Source organism: Bombyx mandarina, chromosome 20 (assembly GCF_030267445.1).
Source record: "Bombyx mandarina strain Sakado chromosome 20, ASM3026744v2".
NCBI lineage: Eukaryota > Metazoa > Arthropoda > Insecta > Lepidoptera > Bombycidae > Bombyx > Bombyx mandarina.
In genome coordinates this window covers 73,984-93,247 of record NC_143226.1, presented here as the reverse complement: position 1 = coordinate 93,247, position 19,264 = coordinate 73,984, and the positions used below count along the sequence as shown (strand labels likewise).

The 19,264-nt window shown below is 37.9% G+C and overlaps 1 protein-coding gene across 2 annotated transcripts in view; it reads right to left on the bottom strand.

Moving 5' to 3' along the window:
• LOC114250730 (uncharacterized) overlaps positions 1-19,264 on the bottom strand; it is a 76,560-nt gene that overhangs the window by 45,121 nt on the left and 12,175 nt on the right. The gene's annotated exons all lie outside the window — the stretch shown is intronic.

Genomic DNA, 19,264 nt, shown 5'->3' with positions numbered 1-19,264 from the left:
TAACTGAAATTGTAAGTTTGTTCACTATTATGATTCTATTTTCAAAGACTATTAAACTTCTATAATCACAAATTTCGCCAAGACTACACTATAGAAAATATTAATAAAGACAAGCAATGTTTAATCTATTCTCAATTTGACAACAGACGTCAAGAACAAAAGTTTGACAATAAATGAACAGTATGCATGCGTGTGTGCGTCAAATACATGGTAACTTGTGTGTAATGTTTTTTTTTATTGATTTAATGTATTTTTTAGGCATAATTATATTCTCTATAAGTGTGGGAAATTTCATACTTCTCCGCCCGCGCAATTTTCGTAAAAAGGGATACAAAATTTTTCTTTCACGTATTAATATATAGAATTGTTTAAACCACATATTATATAAAAAACAACAATTTATTATTTACGATTATAGAATATGTAAATGTTTTTTTTTTATGATGAACGTAAAAAGCTTTCAGATGGTTCCATTATGTAACGTAGGACAATCAACAAATGGATTTTATCGCATGGATAATAATAGCGACACAATTACGTTGGCGGTCTCCAGCCTGGTCCTCCCTAATTATCACAAATTTAACGACTCTATTTATTAGAAAATTAACTATTTAAAACGTAATGTTTTAAACTGAATTACAAACGAAGTACGAATAGAAACGAAGAATAGAAATTGTCCACGCTCTGGACAAATAATAAGTCGGTTTATTGAGGTGATGTTATGTATTGTTATTCCGACAATACTAATTAGATAAAATATTTGAAATATAAAAAAAGGCGCCAAAATCATGGTTGAGTGAAAAATGCACAGATAATATAAAAAATGAGAGTAAGTGTTCCGTTTCACGCTGTGAAGATCTTGGACAGAAATAATAGAAACAGACAAACGGATACCGCTAATATTTAAGACAAGCAGAAAAACATTTATAAAATAAATTCATTTATTAATTTATAGAATCAACAATTTAATCTTCACTAAATATTATTATTACCCATTTCTTTTCACAGATTATTCGTATCAGGTACTTGTGAATAAAAATAAAGATTTAAATAGCATCGAATAAAAGTACTTTTTTGTTTATAACGGAAGGCTCCTTTATTTATTTTATTTATAACTACTGTTGATTTCGCAATGTCTATTTATTTTTATTGCTAAGAAGATTGCATGACCTCACGGCCCACCAGGTATTTAGTGGTTACCCATATAAATCGACAACGCAAATACCGAGCCCACTCTGACAAGAGTACTCATGAGTCTCACTTTTTACTATGCAACGGCTGCCCCATATTTCAAGCCCAATTGCCTTACTACTCCACAGCAGACACGGGCAGGGTCATGTTACCTAGATGTCACAAGACGCCCTACCACCATTATTACCACGATATCGACCTGTCCTATTTCTGGGCTATGAAATAATTTTATTGGATTTTTTATAGCCACTATAGATAAACGAGCATACGGCCCACCCAATGATGAGCAGCTACCGTTGCTCATGCACGTCAGCAATGCCAGGAGCACAGCCAAACCGTTGCCTACCGTTGCGTCTGTTATGGGTTTTGCGATCCATAAATAGCTATATTTTCAAAGAATTCAACTATACCTCTTTCATCTAATCACATCTATCTATCTATCTATCATCTACTCGGCAATAAAACGTCTATTATCTACCAGAAATCAAATAATCAAGCATATAATAATAAAAGTCAAAACGTACACATCAACGGGAAACCCGTAGGAATCATTAAAGACACGCGTCATTACCCCCGAAAGCCGACTCAAATCAGATTGATCAAAGTAATTCTGCTCTATTCATGTGTTATATGGAGGCGTTGTTATATAAATTTATACCGGACTATCGGTTATATCAATGTTTGGAGCTTGGAAGAAGTTTTAAAGAAGGCATGATTTATTCTCGCAGGAATTCAGCAGACAACGTCTTTACCTCTGGCATTACCGATATCCAAGCGTAGTATATATAGTAGTATGCTAAAAATGGAAATATATCTGTCTATATATACAAAATTCGATGTATGTATTTCCTATAGACTCCTCGAACCGGTTGGACCGACAACCCTGGCGAGAGAAATTTGGTAGCCCATAGATCAAAATCAAATCAAAGACCAGCAAGCAAAGCGGCCAAATATAGGCCAAAGCCAAATATTTCATTACTTAGTCATATATTAATCTAAATATGCGGTATAAAATGTAACAGTAGTGTAATAGAGTGATCCTCGTATAGTGAAAATGAAAGTCTAAAGTCAAACAAAATGGCAGACCTCAAGGTACTGGTCCATACTGTTTGAAAAAACACAACGTAAATGCCAATAAATTTTAAAAAGTATTAGTCGGTTGTCAACTCTATTTATATGAAAGCTTTGAAAAAGATATAGATAAAAACTTACACCCTATTTGTCCGTGTTTACGAAAGCTGTAAAGTATTTCGAGCATCAGAAGAAATAGATAGATAAAATTCACTTTACAAAAAAGCGAAGCTTTACGTTTTAAATCGTTGTTCTAAACTTTTTTTTTGCTCTGATTCCGAGTCGCCTAGCGCCAAGGGGGCGTTCGGAGCTGGTAGTGGTTATCGATGTTAAAAAAAACACGTGTGGCACTCTGGGACTGCCGCGGTAAAGCTATTGCATAGCATTTTTTATCAACTTATGCAATTATAATTGGACAATAATAATTTAATATTAAAACAATAATAAAATAAGACCATGCTATATTTATAAACATTAGCAAACAAAAGCAAAACATTAACTGTCTCCTTTACACTCATAAGCTAGACCGCGCGAGAGAGAGATGGGCAGACTTTTCATGATGTGCATGCAGTGCGACGTCACGCCGCGCGCTTATTCACAAACAGTACACAAGCGCAACGTGTGAATGTGTTGAACGCGAGCTACATGGTAGGCGGAACCTAACCTAACACTCTTAGTGTTAGGTTTTATTTTCGTTACGGAATTACTTGATTCGGTCGCCGCGCTCAAAGCCCGCGATAAAAGCTATGCAATAGCTTAAAAGTATTTGCCAGTAAAGTGCTTATTTTAATGAAAACCAACCGACTCGGTATAACGAGAACGTCAGTAAAAATAAATTACGTGGAGGCGGTTCACTCCACTAGCTTGGAAGTAGTTCAATGACATAATTTATAGCGTAGGCGACAGAAGCGTAATATTGTACTTACAGTAGGTAGATCGGCCTACATTTTATGCGCATTTGTCAACGTAAAATAATAAAAAACACTACACCTCATTTAAAATACAATAAGAGATATATGATGACCGGTTTTTTTGTGATAACGCCATCTTGTTGTGTCTTTAAAGCGGTTAGTTGCCCTCAATTAAGAAAAATAGTATTATTATTCGCCAATACATGTCGGGAAGAGTTGATTATTGAAAACACGAATAAAACAACATTTTCTGAAAATAAATCGTAGCTAGATCGATTTATCGCCCCCGAAATCCCCTGTATACTAAATTTTATGAAAATCGTTGGAGCCGTTTCCAAGATTCAGATTATATAGGTATATATATTAATATACAAGAATTGCTCGTTTAAAGGTATAAGATAAGATAAGATATTTTTCAAACGATTTTATTCTGTTTATGAGTTCACGTTCCACAATGTAGGCAGTAGTGGGCAGTTCGAAAGTCAATGACCTGTAAATACAGGGGAAAAACGTCTTCATCGACTGAACTACACATAGAAAATACTTATCGCTTCGACATCTCGTATTTTGTGAACCCTTAATCTACAGTAAAGGTTGGCGGGCGACGATCGAGTCGTATGTGCTTATTACATTGCGCGCAGTAGAATAGTACATTATCTAACAATTTAACTGTTTTTTAATTTTTAAATGAACTACTACTAATTGAACAAGAACTAACTGTCTGATGAACTGATCTTTGTTTAATACTTCACTATTAAATTTTATTGCCTTTTGTTTATTTCACTTTTACACTAGACACAATATTGCAAATTACTCGAGCACAACAATGGCGGAGAATTTTAGGTGCGTGAGAGCAGACGTAGACACTAACGCGCATGCGCATTTGTACCCAGGGAGAAAAAGTTACACTTTCTTCCCTGTACAGCGGGACGAAAACCGAACTTTCGGCGTAGGTAGGAGAAAAAAATATTGACGAAACATCTTATCTGAGGACTTTTTGGCGGGAACGCGAGGAGTGAAGTTGTGTGATTTGTTTTATTTTGTTTATTTAGTGTTTCTTTGGGTTTAAATGTGTAATAATGGTGGTTTATTAACTGTTTAATATCTGTGAAAGTGCACAAATGTTGGAAAATGAAACAAAGCCGCTGGACGTAACTTCTCGGGATCCTCCAAAAAGTCCACTGAAATAATCTTAGTAAATGACCACCATTTTACTGAGATTATATTTCATCCCATTTCATTTCATTTAATTTCATCCGAGTTGATTAATGTCTCAAATTAATCATCTTCATTTCATTTCACTCAATAATATCATTTTTCATAAAAAATGAATATAAATTAAAATAAGACATGACTTAAAGTTCTCAGTTACCAGGTCATAAAATCCCTTAAAAAACATCTTTTCTGAATCCAAACACATATAAGTCGCTTCGTTTCAGTAATGGATTTGTTTACCTACATAACGCATATAGAGCATAACGGTCCTGTGTCCAGCGCTAACCGGGACGCATAATTGCTACGTAGCGGTAATAGATGGTATGGTATTCCTCAACTGTGCACGGTCACAATACCACCTACCACTAAATGCTGGCCAGCATTTGCAGTATTCTGATACGCTACTAAGAACGCTACCGCACAATCACCGGTGAATTACCTAGTTTCGCTTTCAACGAAAACCAAGCAAAAAATGGGGTCGAGCTATTTACTCTAGACCAGTGATTCTCAACCTTTTTTTGTTGCGGCACATAATTAACGATTTCAAAATTTGGCGGCACACAAAAAAAAAGATAAAAATTATTTACTTACTACAACATACTGTATAAATAGTTTATCAAAAAAATTTAATATACGAAATAAATTAAAATATACTATAATTTTTTTTTGTGGATTTAAATATATATTCATGTTTAAAATATTTTTCTTTTAAAATGATATAATTTAATAATATTAACATTATTATATATTCGCAAAATTTGGTGGCACACAAAAGTGCCGCGGAACAGTGGTTGAGAATCACTGCTCTAGATCAACACACTTGCAGCCTACCATTTTTTTAAAGGTATTTGAAAGCGGTTCAATACAAATGTTAAAGGGCATCCTCCATATAGTAGGTTAAGTAATGTATGTTTTAATGTATATTGTGAGTAGAGTTGTAAGAACCATCGTGTACAAACTCAACACATTTGTCTTGCTTAGTCGTGCGCACATCGCTAATGTTGCAAGCCAAACATTTTTTTTCTTTTTTTGTAGACGAGCATACGGCCCACCTGATGGTGAGTGGTTACGGTCGCCCATGGACTTGAGCAATGCCAGCGGCAGAGCCAAGCCGCTGCCTACCGCTTTATACTCTCCACGAGCCTCGTTTACTTGTTGTTATTTTTTGTGTATCTCTTTAGCTTGTAATGTGTATTGTGTGCCTAATAAATTAAAATAAAAAATAAATACAAATTCTTTTAGTATCAGTTTTTTTTAATAATTTTTCCTTTTTATTGCTTAGATGGATGGACGAGCTCACAGCCCACCTGGTGTTAAGTGGTTACTGGAGCCCATAGACATCTACAACGTAAATGCGCCACCCACCTCGAGATATAAGTTCTAAGGTCTCAGTATAGTTACAACGGCTACCCCACCCTTCGAACCGAAACGCATTACTGCTTCACGGCGGAAATAAGCGGGGTGGTGATACCTACCCGTGCGGACTCCCAAGAGGTCCTACCACCAGTAAAATATATTTTATGAATTGTTTCGTAATAATTCCATTTGTTTATATAAAAGAAGTTGTAATGGCTATAACCATCACAAAATGGCTAATTGTGTAAAAACTAAGACGTGGCTTTTTGTAATAAATAATGTTAATGTTTTATAGAATTATATTAAGCCCTTTTTTTTTCGGGTCGAGGGCCGAACCTCCTACGAGGTCCCCGCGCCTAGGGGGCGCGCGGGGTATGTGAGACTCAACGATCTGCAGGTGTTGAGAGCAGATCGCGGGCCCAAGGATTTTAGGGCCCACCCACTAAACGACTCCCCTGCACTTTTACGCCCGACGTCCGATCTCTGTCCGGGGTCAGAACCTGGACAGAGTAGGGGGGTTCCCGCGGTCAACACTACAACCAGACACGCGGCGCCACCCCGAGGACGCCCGACCGACGGGTCGTCGAGGCGATAGTCGACGACCAACGACGTCGGTCTCCGCGGTACGGCGGCCCTACCAGGCCGCCCGGGCGGTGCCGCTGGTGTTCCGGGATACCCCGCTGGGCCAGAACCAGCCTGCCGGGTCGGAACGCGATACACCGCCGACCGGGTTGTTCTTCAACAGTATGTTCGGCGACGACAGCGACGACGAAAATGCGGACCGCATCGCAGTCCGCAGCCGCCGACGCGCCGTCCCGTCCTCCTGGTGCCAGCGCGCTAGAGTGACGGTAGCGTGCGGCGCAGCCTCAACCCCCTTAGGTCGCCCCGTGACCATCACCGGGAGGAGACTGCCTCCTCATAGGGGCTGGAGCTGGACAAACGCCCTCCTCCGACCTCCGGCTCGACGGCGGCGGCACGGCGCCGAGAGGGAAGAAGAGCTCTCCCTCTCCCGTTCCGCCGCCTTCTTCTGCGAGATGGTGGACTCGCAGAAGTCGAGCATCGCCTGCCAGGACTCGTCGCTGCCGAGCATCGTAGTCACGACGGTCGAGAGCGACAAGTCCGGTCATATTTTTGCAACGAGGACGCGGCGCTGCTCCGCGAAAGCGGGGCAGTACGCGAGCGTGTGCTCCGCCGTGTCCTCGTTGCAGCCACTGCAGTGGTGGCACTTCGGTGTCGGCTCCCTCCGGGCGACGAGGTGCAGGTAGCGACCGAAACAACCGTGTCCCGTGAGCACCTGCGTCGCTCGGAAGGTGAGACGTCCTCGGTCGCGATTCACCCAGTCCGAGAGGACCGGGCGGATCGCCTCGACGGTCCGTCGCCCGTAGGCGGGGTTCGCCAGGCGGCGAGACCACGCCTCGAGCACGGCCGACCGTTTATGTTACAAGGTCAATAAAACAATAAAATAATTCCATATTTTTGAATTTATTTCCTCATCGCAATAACGTTTATGATCACCATAACTATAAATTCGACAAGTAATGTTTCTAATTAAATAATACTGTTACGCCGGCAAGAGTAACGCCATCTATCGCCGAATAGTCGAACGAATATCGAAGGATCTAGTAGCATCTAGAGCGCTCGAGAAGTACAGCGCCGTCTATTGTTAGATAGCGGAAACACACAATACTCGACTTGTGTGGAATATTCTCGATAATTCTAGGGATGTTTTATCGACTATAAAAGCGTTGCAGGGATGGCATGCAGTTAGTAATCGAAACTACTCGAAGCGAAACAGCGAACGGATTACCTGAAGCGAAGCGGAAGGAGCGAACTGAGAATTTTAAGGTGTTCGTTGAGTGTTTTAAGTGTTATAAGTGTTGAGTATAGTTTTTAATTTTTTCTTTGGTGAAACTTTTTATTTATACCGAACCCCAGCGCGTAACAATACCAAACAAGCAATAATATAAACTTCGCGGATGTAATCTGAACTGACACATCAGAAAATCCCAATCAAAGTTAACATTGTGGCGTACGAAATTGCTCATGTTTTTCAACCAATCATATGAGGGTTAGCACATTGATCGATAGATATATTTTTGCGTAGAAATCTTTCGGGTAAAGCCCGGCTCGTGATCGATGAGGCGACTCATTCATTACACCTTAGGTGTTGGTGGAACGGCCAATGAAAATATATATCTAGATGTCTATAAGTTTTTTTTATTGCTTATTTGGGCGGACGAGCTCACAGTCCAAGTGGTTACTGGAGCCCATAGACATCTACAACGTAAATGCGCCACCCACCTTGAGATATAAGTTCTAAGGTCTCAGTATAGTTATAGCGGCTGCCCCATCCTTCAAACCGAAAGACATTATTGCTTTACAGCAGAAATAGGTTCTGGTACCTACCTGCGCGGACTCACAAGAGGTCCCACCACCAGTAATTACGCAAATTATAATTTACGGATTTGATTTGTTGAACAAATGTTCAAGTGACAAATGTCGAGTACGTATTTCATTAGAAAAATTGGTATCCGCCTGAGATTCGAACACCGGTGCATCGCTCAACACGAATGCACCGGACGTCTTATCCTTTAGGCCACGACGATGATGAACGAACGTCTACACAGCGTTGCTAAACTACATTTTAAATGATTCTTAATTCTTGTGGAACTATTGTAAATAAAACCCTACGTTCTGCTTATATTTGCCACAAAAGTGTTTTTTTTTTATTTCCTTTGTAGGCAGACGGGCATACGGCCCACCTGATGGTGAGTGGTTACCGTCGCCCATGGACTTCAGCAATGCAAGGGGCAGAGCCAAGTCGCTGCCTACCGCTTAATACTCTCCACAAGCCTCGTTTGAAGAAGGACATGTCATAGCGCTCGGGAAACACCGTGGAGGGGAGCTCATTCCATAGCCGGATGGTACGTGGCAAAAAAGATCTCTGGAAACGCACTGTGGATGACCGCAGTGGCTCCAGGTAGTATGGATGAACTCTACTCCGGTGGCGGGCGGTGCGATGGTAAAAACGAGATGCTGGTATCATCTCGAACAATTCCTCAGAGCACTCCCCATGGAACATACGGTATAAAATACAGAGGGAACCGAAGTCCCTCCGCAGACCCAGAGTGTTCGAGTATAATTAATTTCTTACTTTCAGTATACATTAAAGAGAATTAATATTATCAATATTGTCGTCCATAATTATTATAAAATATTTTTTATGTATCTCAGGAATGTGGACAAGATAGGACTATCATAACAAATTACATTATTATTTTAGCAACGTTTCGGTCTTTTATTAGACCTTCATCAGGCATCTGAAAATTACACACAATTGATAACCAACAATACAAAAAACAACAATTGTCGACACTACCATATTTACCATAATATGAATTTAAATAATCACTATCCTACATTGCCTTAGACATCAGAAAATAACACAAATCTACAAAGCCGCTAAATCAGTTAATTACTATTTTTTATTAAATTTACTACTTTATATACTACTAGCGACCCGCCCTCGCTTCGCTTCGGAAACATTAAAACACACATGAAACCAAAAAAAAAATAAAAAATAAAATAAAAAAAAGTAGCCTATGTTCATCAGGGACAATGTCGGCTTCTAATGGAAAAAGAATTTTTCAAATCGGTCCAGTAGTTTCGGAGCCTATTCGAAACAAACAAACAAAGAAATCATTCCTCTTTATAATATTTTTAGTAAGTATAGATTTTTTATATATTAAAAAGAATATTAATAATCATGTGTTTCCACGCTCTATTCCAAATTCCTCGAATAATTTATCGGTTCACGTGCCTACGAAGAACTCCGCTTCCCGCCGACTCGTCAACTCAAATAAGTGAATTGTTTGAAAATTTACAATGTTAAAACACGAAAGCGGCGAAACCTTTTAGGAGCCACTCTGGAAGCAACAAATGTTTACCCACACACAAGGACAAATACATAGTAGTCCTTAGAAACAGGAATTCTCAGTAAGTACGCCAAATAGAAGTCTTCGTGTTTGAACGAAATGAATTCCAATTATTTATTTATTTATTTATTTATTTATTTATTTATTACACTTCATGTAAAATTTACACTGGCGGACTTAATGCCTAAGGCATTCTCTACCAGTCAACCAAAGGTAGTGCAGAGTAAATAGTGGTAGGTGCAATGAAATTTATATTAATTAGGTTACGAATAAATACAAAAAAAAGTATATCTACATATATACAAAATCACATATACATACATACATACATATATACACACATACATACATATAATAGTTTATACATTTTATTACATTTACTCTCAACTGAAATTATTTTAAAACGCCCATTATTAATATACTTAAAATCACTAATATAACTCTCTCTCTCTTCGGTCGGTCCCTCACTGCTGAGGATCGTGACTCCGTTCGATTCAATCAACCAGCTGTCTCCATCGATCTCGTTTTGTAGCTTGGTGGAGTGCGTCGCTGACAGGTATCCCCAGTTCCTCCACTATTTGGTCTGACCATCGTTTGCGACCTCTACCCCTACTAATATAACTATGCGATAATTTTGCATCGATATGCCGTTATCGCTTACGTTAACTTTTGGAATTATTCAAAAGAAAAAAGCTAGACTCTCTCATAATAACGAGCAAAGCAACAACCTAAAACTACTCCTTTCAACCACAATGCGCTTCCAGAGATCTTTTTTTGCCACGTACCATCCAGCTTTGGAATGAGCTCCCCTCTACGGTATTTCCCGAGCCCTATGACATGTCCTTCTTCAAATGAGGCTTGTGGAGAATATTAAGAGGTAGGCATCGGCTTGGCTCTGCCCCTAGCATTACTGATGTCCATTAGCGGCAGTAACCACTCACCATCAGATGGGCCGTATGGTCGTCTGCCTACAAATGCAATAAAAAGAAACTGGATATGAAATTTAATATGGATAGAAATAAGGATTCACATCTGAAACAAAAATATAGGTTTATAAGATGTTACCAAAGATGTTTTATGACTTTTTGTAACAGATTTTTTATTTATTTAAATTTCTCTTAATAAACGACGGTTAGTTAAGCGGTTAGCGAACTGAAAATACACTATCATATCCGCCATTTTGAGTTTCAAACTTCGTTCGATCGCGCTTGCCACGGAAAATTAATTACCAAATCGATTCGTAAATGCTCATGGTTTTCGACAGTCCAATTTATGAAGAAACTTCTCGACTTTATGAGCATATATCATTTCTGAATACGGCCCTAAGCAACGAAACAGTAAACGAATCGAAATCTCACCTTTCATATAAGATAAGATAGCCTTTATTAACAATTTAATTTAAGTTACATTTTTATTATTCGACACCGGACTCTTGATCGTCTTGCTGTACAGCACAGGCCTCCCCAAGGGTTCTCCATAATATTCCATCCTGCGTTTTTCTCATCCAAGTCATTCCTGCCACTTTTTTGATGTCATCTTCTCATCTGCTGTCTTCCTCTGTTTCGCTTTTTATATCACCTTCCATATAGAGCATTTTAAATAAAATTTATTTAACGATTATTTGTGCCTCCAATGATCGTATGAAGGGGAATTCAAACCAAACGTAAATCAGTGTAAAGACAATACAACAAGAACCGGGATTCCGAAGCCGACCGTGGAGGGCGCCCACAAAGAAGAATTTCAACTTAAAATGGAATTAACTTTTGTAAACGTACAATGATAACAACCCACTTTGAAGGTCGAGTACGTACTGCGAAACGTTTCTTCGATTCCATTTTCAAAGGTGAGTTTCGCGAAACAAATCTATATATTAATACGCGAAGCAAAAACTTTGTACCCCTTTTTACGAAAATTGCGCCGACGGAGGAGTATGAAATTTCCCACACTTATAAAGAATATAGAGAAGAAGCGCCGAATGCTAATATTTTTGTAAAATTATGCATAAAAAATACATTAAATCAGTAATAAAAAACATTACACACACTGCCATGTATTTGACGCAACACATACAAATATATTCTTTATTTATAGTCAATTGTCAAACTTTTGTTATTGTGTGTGGTCAAATTGAGAAAGGATCAATATTGTTTGTCTTTAAGATTATTTATCTATAGTGTTGTTTTGGCGAAATCTGTGATTATATTATAGAAGTATAATAGTGTTAGTATAATATAATAGAATAGAACCATAATAATGTTTAAGCATAAAATTTCAATTAACTAAAGTCGAATTTCGACTACTGTGGGGCCACTAGTACCTAAAAAAGCTTCAAAGCTTTCAATAGACACATCAGACGATATCGCCATTTATTTTCGATTCTCTGGACCAACAGGAATCTCTGCATCTCCAAAAAACTTCCTTGTACCCCACTTAGGTCCTGTCAACGATACGTATCGAGATATTTACAGATCAATGTGAGTTTAATTTGAATTTATTTTGTAAAAAAAAAAGAATTTCATTCGTACAAAACTTTTTCTATTACCGAAGTTGATACAATGCACCACTAGGATGCTTGGATCTCTTTACTTATAAACTATATCGTCATATATCGTATATATGTATATTGGTCTGTCTTAAGAATAAAATAAATAAAAATTTAGTGCGATTTGAATACCGGCACAACTTTATCACAACGCTCACTACACCGGGCGCTTTATCCTTTAGGCCACGACGATTGAGGTTTAAAATTATTTAGAAACTGACATTGCGCCACGAACTCAACAAACAAACGTGACATTTTGAATTGTCATATGAATTTTAAGAAGAATTAAAGTTGCATCATCAATTATTATTATACAACTAGCTGACCCGGCAGATTTCCTAGTGCCTCAATCGATAAACAAAAGACCTAAACTTTTGTATAAAATAAACTTAAAACAAACAAAAGGAATCCGTCCGACGGGGGACGCATCAAAGGAAAAACAAAATTTTGTTATTTTTATTTAATTCCGAGCATTTTCATATTAATCTAATCCTTTTAAACCTTTTCTGGACTTCCACAAATAATTTAAGACCAAAATTAGCCAAATCGGTCCAGCCGTTCTCGAGTTTTAGCGAGACTAAGGAACAGCAATTCATTTATATATATATAGATAGATGACCAAACTATGTATATAAGGACACAATGATTAATAGAAAGATTAGAAATTATGAATCAGTCCAAGCCTTAATTAACTTTAATCATATACATATACGGTCTGAGAAATTTCAATATCATCCTCTATCAAACCACAATTCTTAAATATTTATATTTCAACATTATAGATTGCATACGACCTTATTTAATAGAGACATAGCCCCAGTTTGTAAGAGCAAACCCGTTTTAAGTGACAGTAATTATAAATTGAATAAAACATGAAATTTTTTGGTTTAACGATTCCGAATTAAGACGGTAAACCATTTGGAATGGTAAATATTTGTTATATGCGTGTTAAAGAAATTTCAATCCGTTAGCTTTGATGTTTCAAGCTTCTCAGAATAATTTACTGAAGACTTCACTTGAAGCTCAGTCTTTTCATTGCAATATTTGAAATAATTGGAACTTAAATTGTGGTTGTAGTGTATAGAGCGTGGACTGTATTTTGTGCTGGTCGCTTCAATAATTTGATATATTCAGAGAGAAGTTTATTTTATTTTAATGTAGTTACAACACGTGCACGTACGACCTGAATTGTTGATTGACTTACAATGACTGTGTTACCAAAATTATTATTCTATTTTAAAATTCAAAAAATAGTAATAAAAACTTCATGTTTAGAATTGCTCTAAACAGTAGTGTATTAAGGCGCTACTACTGTGTGTTTCTATCGAATAGATAAAGTTCAAATGAAATTTTATTCACTAAAGCGAAATTGAGTTAGGCATTTTATCACAAGAAGATAAATGACATACTTCTTCCCTCCATACGAGTGGATGTGACCAACTGTGAAGCGTTAAGTCACTTAGGATAAACATTATATAACTAATGCCTAACTAACCTAAGCGGATTACAATGTGCCATAGAAATAGTTAGTGTCTGAATTTCGTGTTATTCTTCTAAATGATTTCTAATTCGATCACTTTTTTTTGCTTAGATGGGTAGACTAGCTCACAGCCCAACTGGTGTTAAGCGGTTACTGGAGCCCATAGACATCTCCGACGTAAGTGCGCCACCCACCTTGAGATATAAGTTCTAAGGTCTCAGTATAGTTACAACGGCTGCCCCGTCCTTCAAACCGAAGCGCATTACTGCTACACGGTAGAAATAGGCGGGATGGTGGTACCTACCCGTGTGGACTCACATGAGGTCCTACCACCAGAAAAGTTATAAGTTGTCAGGTTGTTGTCAAAGAGTTGTAGTGGTTACATTAATGGCTCACAGAGTGGATCCTCCGTTTGACATTCCACTGCTTTAACGTCGATCCATTTCTGGCGGTTCAAATCATTACAAAAATACGGGACCGTGGTGAACCGCAACTTCAGTTTCAACCACCTACTAATAATCCATCACCATAAACATGCACCAATATATATATATATGTCAGAAATAATTGACGCGGATATGCGACGCCATTATTTTATTAGAACGGCAACACCGCACAATATGACTGACGTCTAATGTCAAGGTATCTATCTGTCAGTAGTACATGTGAACAAAACATGTCGAGCAACGATGGCGGCCATTTAGATGACAATGCATGGAATCTGCAACACTACTCCGACATTTAAATACTAGGACATACATAATACTAGTATGGTTTTCGTATAATCGGTCCGGAGTAATTCAACTTATTTTTATCTATGCAACTTACCTATAAACCAACACTAAGCCTTTTTAGTTTTCTTTTTTTTAGATGGATTGACGAGCTCACAGCACACAGGTGTTAAGCGGTTACTGGAGCCCATAAAAATCTACAACCTAAATGCGCCACCCACCTTGAGATATAAGTTCTAAGGTCTCGGTATAGTTACGACGGCTACCCCACCCTCAGACCGAAAGACCGAAACGCATTGCTGCTTCACGGCAGAAATAGGTAGGGTGGTGGTCCCTACCCTTGCGCACTCACAAGAGTAAAACTAAGCTAAACAAAACCGAACAAAATCTGTTCCAAAACAACATTCAGCTGTGTTGTATTTTCCTATTGGTATAAGTTTTCATAGGCTTCCCCTTTTCAATTTTCGTCTTTCAAAATAAATGTTTGTACCATCATCTGCAAAGGTCTCGAACAGATCGATTGTATTGCTATTGTACACTTGCCTATATAATATACTAACACTAGCGGCCCGCTCCGGCTCCGCTCGGGTCTTTAACAAAAATCTCAACGATATTTGATATTGTTTTATTTTTTTTAATAAAAGACCACTTATTGCGGCATAACTATAAAGTTAAACATATGCTGTCGCGACACTTTTTGTAAATAATAATGTGTTCTACAAAGTCGTAGTATATTATTTTATTCTATCATGAATGGTTTTCGCAGGGCACGCGGTGTAAAGAATATTTTAGGTAATTTTTTTACACCTTGGATTACATAATTGGAGTTTTAGTAAGGATCCCTATTTTTTTTTCAAAAAAGATTTATAGCCTATGTCACTCGGGAATAGTGTAACTTCCAAACAGTGAAAGAATTTTTCTAATCGGTTCAGTAGTTTCGGGGCCTATTCAATACAAACAAACAAACAAATCTTTCCTCTTTATAATATTAGTATAGAAGTATAGATGAATCAGTATGTTACGATCTCAACCTTTCGGATTTTCATCGAACCTTACCTGTAGCGAAATTCAGGGAATCGTATATCGGAGAAACCTTTTAGATTCGTTCTCGTTTGAGTGATTAAATTTTCACAGACTCTGAAGAGCTTTATTTACCTTTAATTGGAAACATGATAATACTCCGTAGTACATACATATGCAGAAAAATATGCTTTATAAGTTCGTGTGGGGGCTTCCATACGCTTTTCAATTAAAAAAATATATACATTTACTTTTATTTCTGTCTGTTTGCTCCATCAGCACGGACTCTTAAAATCATTACTAACAATATATTTCTTGAAAACCGTAAATTGCAGGATCCCTAAAATGGTATTGAATACGACATTAATTTTTAGCAGCAGCTTGGCTATTCCCTGATATTATTATAACAGTGCATGAGCGGAGGTGGTCATTTACCATCAAATATATCGTATACTCGCTAACAATCGCAATAAAAATGCAGAATAAAAAAAAGTACGATTTAGCGCTTGTGGCAATGTCTGCGATCCAGTAATTCGGGATCCAGAGTAAGAAATCTCCTCACGATAACCGCTGTTACCAAATTACTATTTTCCCTAATAGGCCTTTCTTCTTAGTCGTTTGCACTCTTGGCTAAGTAGTCGTGGTCATCAGTTGAGGTGGTGTTTTTTTTTTGTTGCCGTATAGGCAGACGAGCATACGGCCCACCTGATGGTGAGTGGTTACCGTTGCTCATGGACGTCAGTAATGCCAGGGGCAGAGCCAAGCCGTTGCCTACCGTTTAATACTCTCCACAAGCCTCGTTTGAAGAAGGACATGTCATAGCGCTCGGGAAATACCGTGGAGGGGAGCTCATTCCATAGCCGGATGGTACGTGGCAAAAAATATCTCTGGAAACGCACTGTGGATGAACGTAGTGGCTCCAGGTAGTATGGATGAACTCTACTCCGGTGGCGGGCGGTGCGATGGTAAAAACTAAATGTCGGTATCATCTCGAACAATTCCTCAGAGCACTCCCCATGGAACATACATGGATAATATGTTTTTGAAATGATAGTATTAGGTCAAGAGAGTGAGTGACATAGGTTGCCTTTTACACGGTAACTTTTGACGTGACAACGTCTTATAATTCGATGGAGCCGGCTGCACGAAAAAACATGACTCATGAGGCGTTCCACTTAAGGCTTGAAGTGCAAGCGAGAGCGCGCAACGAGCGACAAAGAGGCACAGTCGGCCTCCGCGTTCGGCAGCGTTCGACATCTGTCTCTCTCCTACTTGAGTGAGCGGTGCATCCGCGTGAACAGCTGCTATACAATAATACATACATGTTTTTGTCAAGTATGAAGTTCAGTGAAAAGTGAATGTGGTGTCAATTGTTGCAACGATAATTGCGATGATTGAAAAATGAAACCATTCCATCAGTATTTTCTTATGACGTTGTCACGATCAACTATCGTCAGTAAACCGACTTTACAGACAACCGATTTTTTTTTTCTTGGCGGGAGAAGCCGCGGCTAACCCCTACTTAATTAATGGAAATCGAAAACTACTCAGTCACAAATTGGATGCTTAACAATAACCCGTAAATTAAGTTTAGTTCAGTATTTGTCGGGTGCGCCTTTGATACCGCCCGGGGAGTTAATTGGATCGATTAATTTCCTAGTAAATACACAATGTTTGTACATAAATATTCTAACACAATATTTTGAAAGCAATTACAGAGTAGATGATCGATATCAATTCGTGTTTTAAACTGAATTAAAGTGGTGTTTAAAACGACTTTTATTTTACGGTTCTAATCTCGGCTTTCGTAACATCAATATAATGATGAAAATTTCTGATTAGCAGTCGTCCGTCACCGCGAAAACCGTAAAGAATTCGGAAGCAATGAAAATAATGTAATGACAATAAGTTACGCGCAAATCTATATATTAATACGTTAAGCAAAAACTTTGTATCCCTTTTTACGACAATTGCGCGGACGGAGGAGTATGAAATATTCCACACTTATAGAGAATATAGAGAAGAAGTGCATAATGCTATTTTTTTTTTAAATAATGCATAAAAGATGCATTAAATCAATAAAGAAAGCATTACACACACTACATACCATGTATTTGACGCACACACGCATGCATACTCTTTATTTTCAAACTTTTGTTCTTGGCGTCTGTTGTCAAATTGAGAATAGATTAAATATTGTTTGCCTTTGTTAATATTTTTTATAGTGTAGTCTTGGCGAAATTTGTGATTATAGAAGTATAAAATATAATCATAGTAGTGTACAAACTTACAATTCCAAGTCGAATTTCGACTACTGCGGGACCTCTAGTAATGCGCAAAATCACTTTTAATTATGTCTATGACTTGTCAAAAACAAAAACAAAAACCAATAAAATACTGAATTAAAGTTTGATTTCTTTAATGCATTAACATTGATGTCAGTTTCGCGCGCCAGCAATTCAGATAGAATTCTTGCGTATGACGAAAAGAAGTACTTCAAATAGCTGATTGAGCGCTGTGAATCTCGTTACCGATAAGCTTAAGACGATTTTGTATTTTTAAAAAGATAATGAGATAGCGTTGTCATAAAAAAATCCAGTCACGAATCGTAATCCTCTGTTAATCTCACAGATCTGCGCAAATCAAGGGATAGTTCTAAGAGATACGGTTGGAGAATATTATAAATCTGAATATTTTCTACGGCATCTAAAATGAAAAAGTTCCACAGCAGTGATTCTCAACTATGCCACGACACTTTTGTGTTCTTCCGAAATCTTAAAAAATGCCGCCATGGTATGTATGTATAATATATATGGTATGGCGAAATCTAGTGGATATTCAGTTTAACAACAAAATCTTTAATTTTTTCAAAAAATACTATTCGTAACATCGTTATGTCGATTTCATGACTGTCATTTATATTTTCTTATTTTAAAATAAAATTAATATGCCAGTGTGAATTAACGAAAAAGTACCGATCTTCCACTTGTATAGTAATCTTTCATTTATAGTAAATTTTCATTCCCGATCCTGCGGAAAGATTGGAAAGCAGTCGACGTCACCCAAAACACGTCATCTCGGATCCTCTCGATCCACTAACGGTGCTTCTAGGCACTTCAAGCACCGGTCACCGTTCTCGTCGAACCCGTCGCTTGCGACGAAGGGCTCGACAAGTAAATTAACTCTCAGACACAGCCCACTGAGTTTCTCGCCGGATCTTCTCAGTGGGTCACGTTTCCGATCCGGTGGTAGATTCTGCGAAGCACGACTCTTGCTAGGGTTCGTGTTAGCATCGTCGTCAGGTTTGAGCCCCGTGAGCTCACCTACTAGTTAAGGTTCCGCTGGAATAGCCTCTCTAGGCTACCAGCTTAGGTAGGGAAAAAAAAAGTAAATTTGCTTTAAATATTATCGTTCATTACACGTTCAGTTGTAATTAATCCCTTAATAAAAGAATTTTTATTTTTGTAGTATATATTATTTTATCGTATAGTCAAATTTTTTAATAATTCCAAATACGCCGCGATAAAAAAGTTTGAGCAGCATTGAAATCAGACTAGTTTGAATTAAACACGCTTTTGTAGTGATTTGAAAATGAACCCAATATCCAGTGAATCTTTTCCAAATAACCTTAAAATGTTTATAAACCTTATTATGTAAACAAAAGAGACTAATTTCCAAGCTAAAAATTCTCGATTCGCTAACCTAAGTCAAATCGTCCGGGCGCCTGGTGAAGTCAGATAGCGCAAACAAGAGAAAGCTGTATTAATAAACATATTTATTATATTATGTCTTAACGAATACAAAGATTAGAA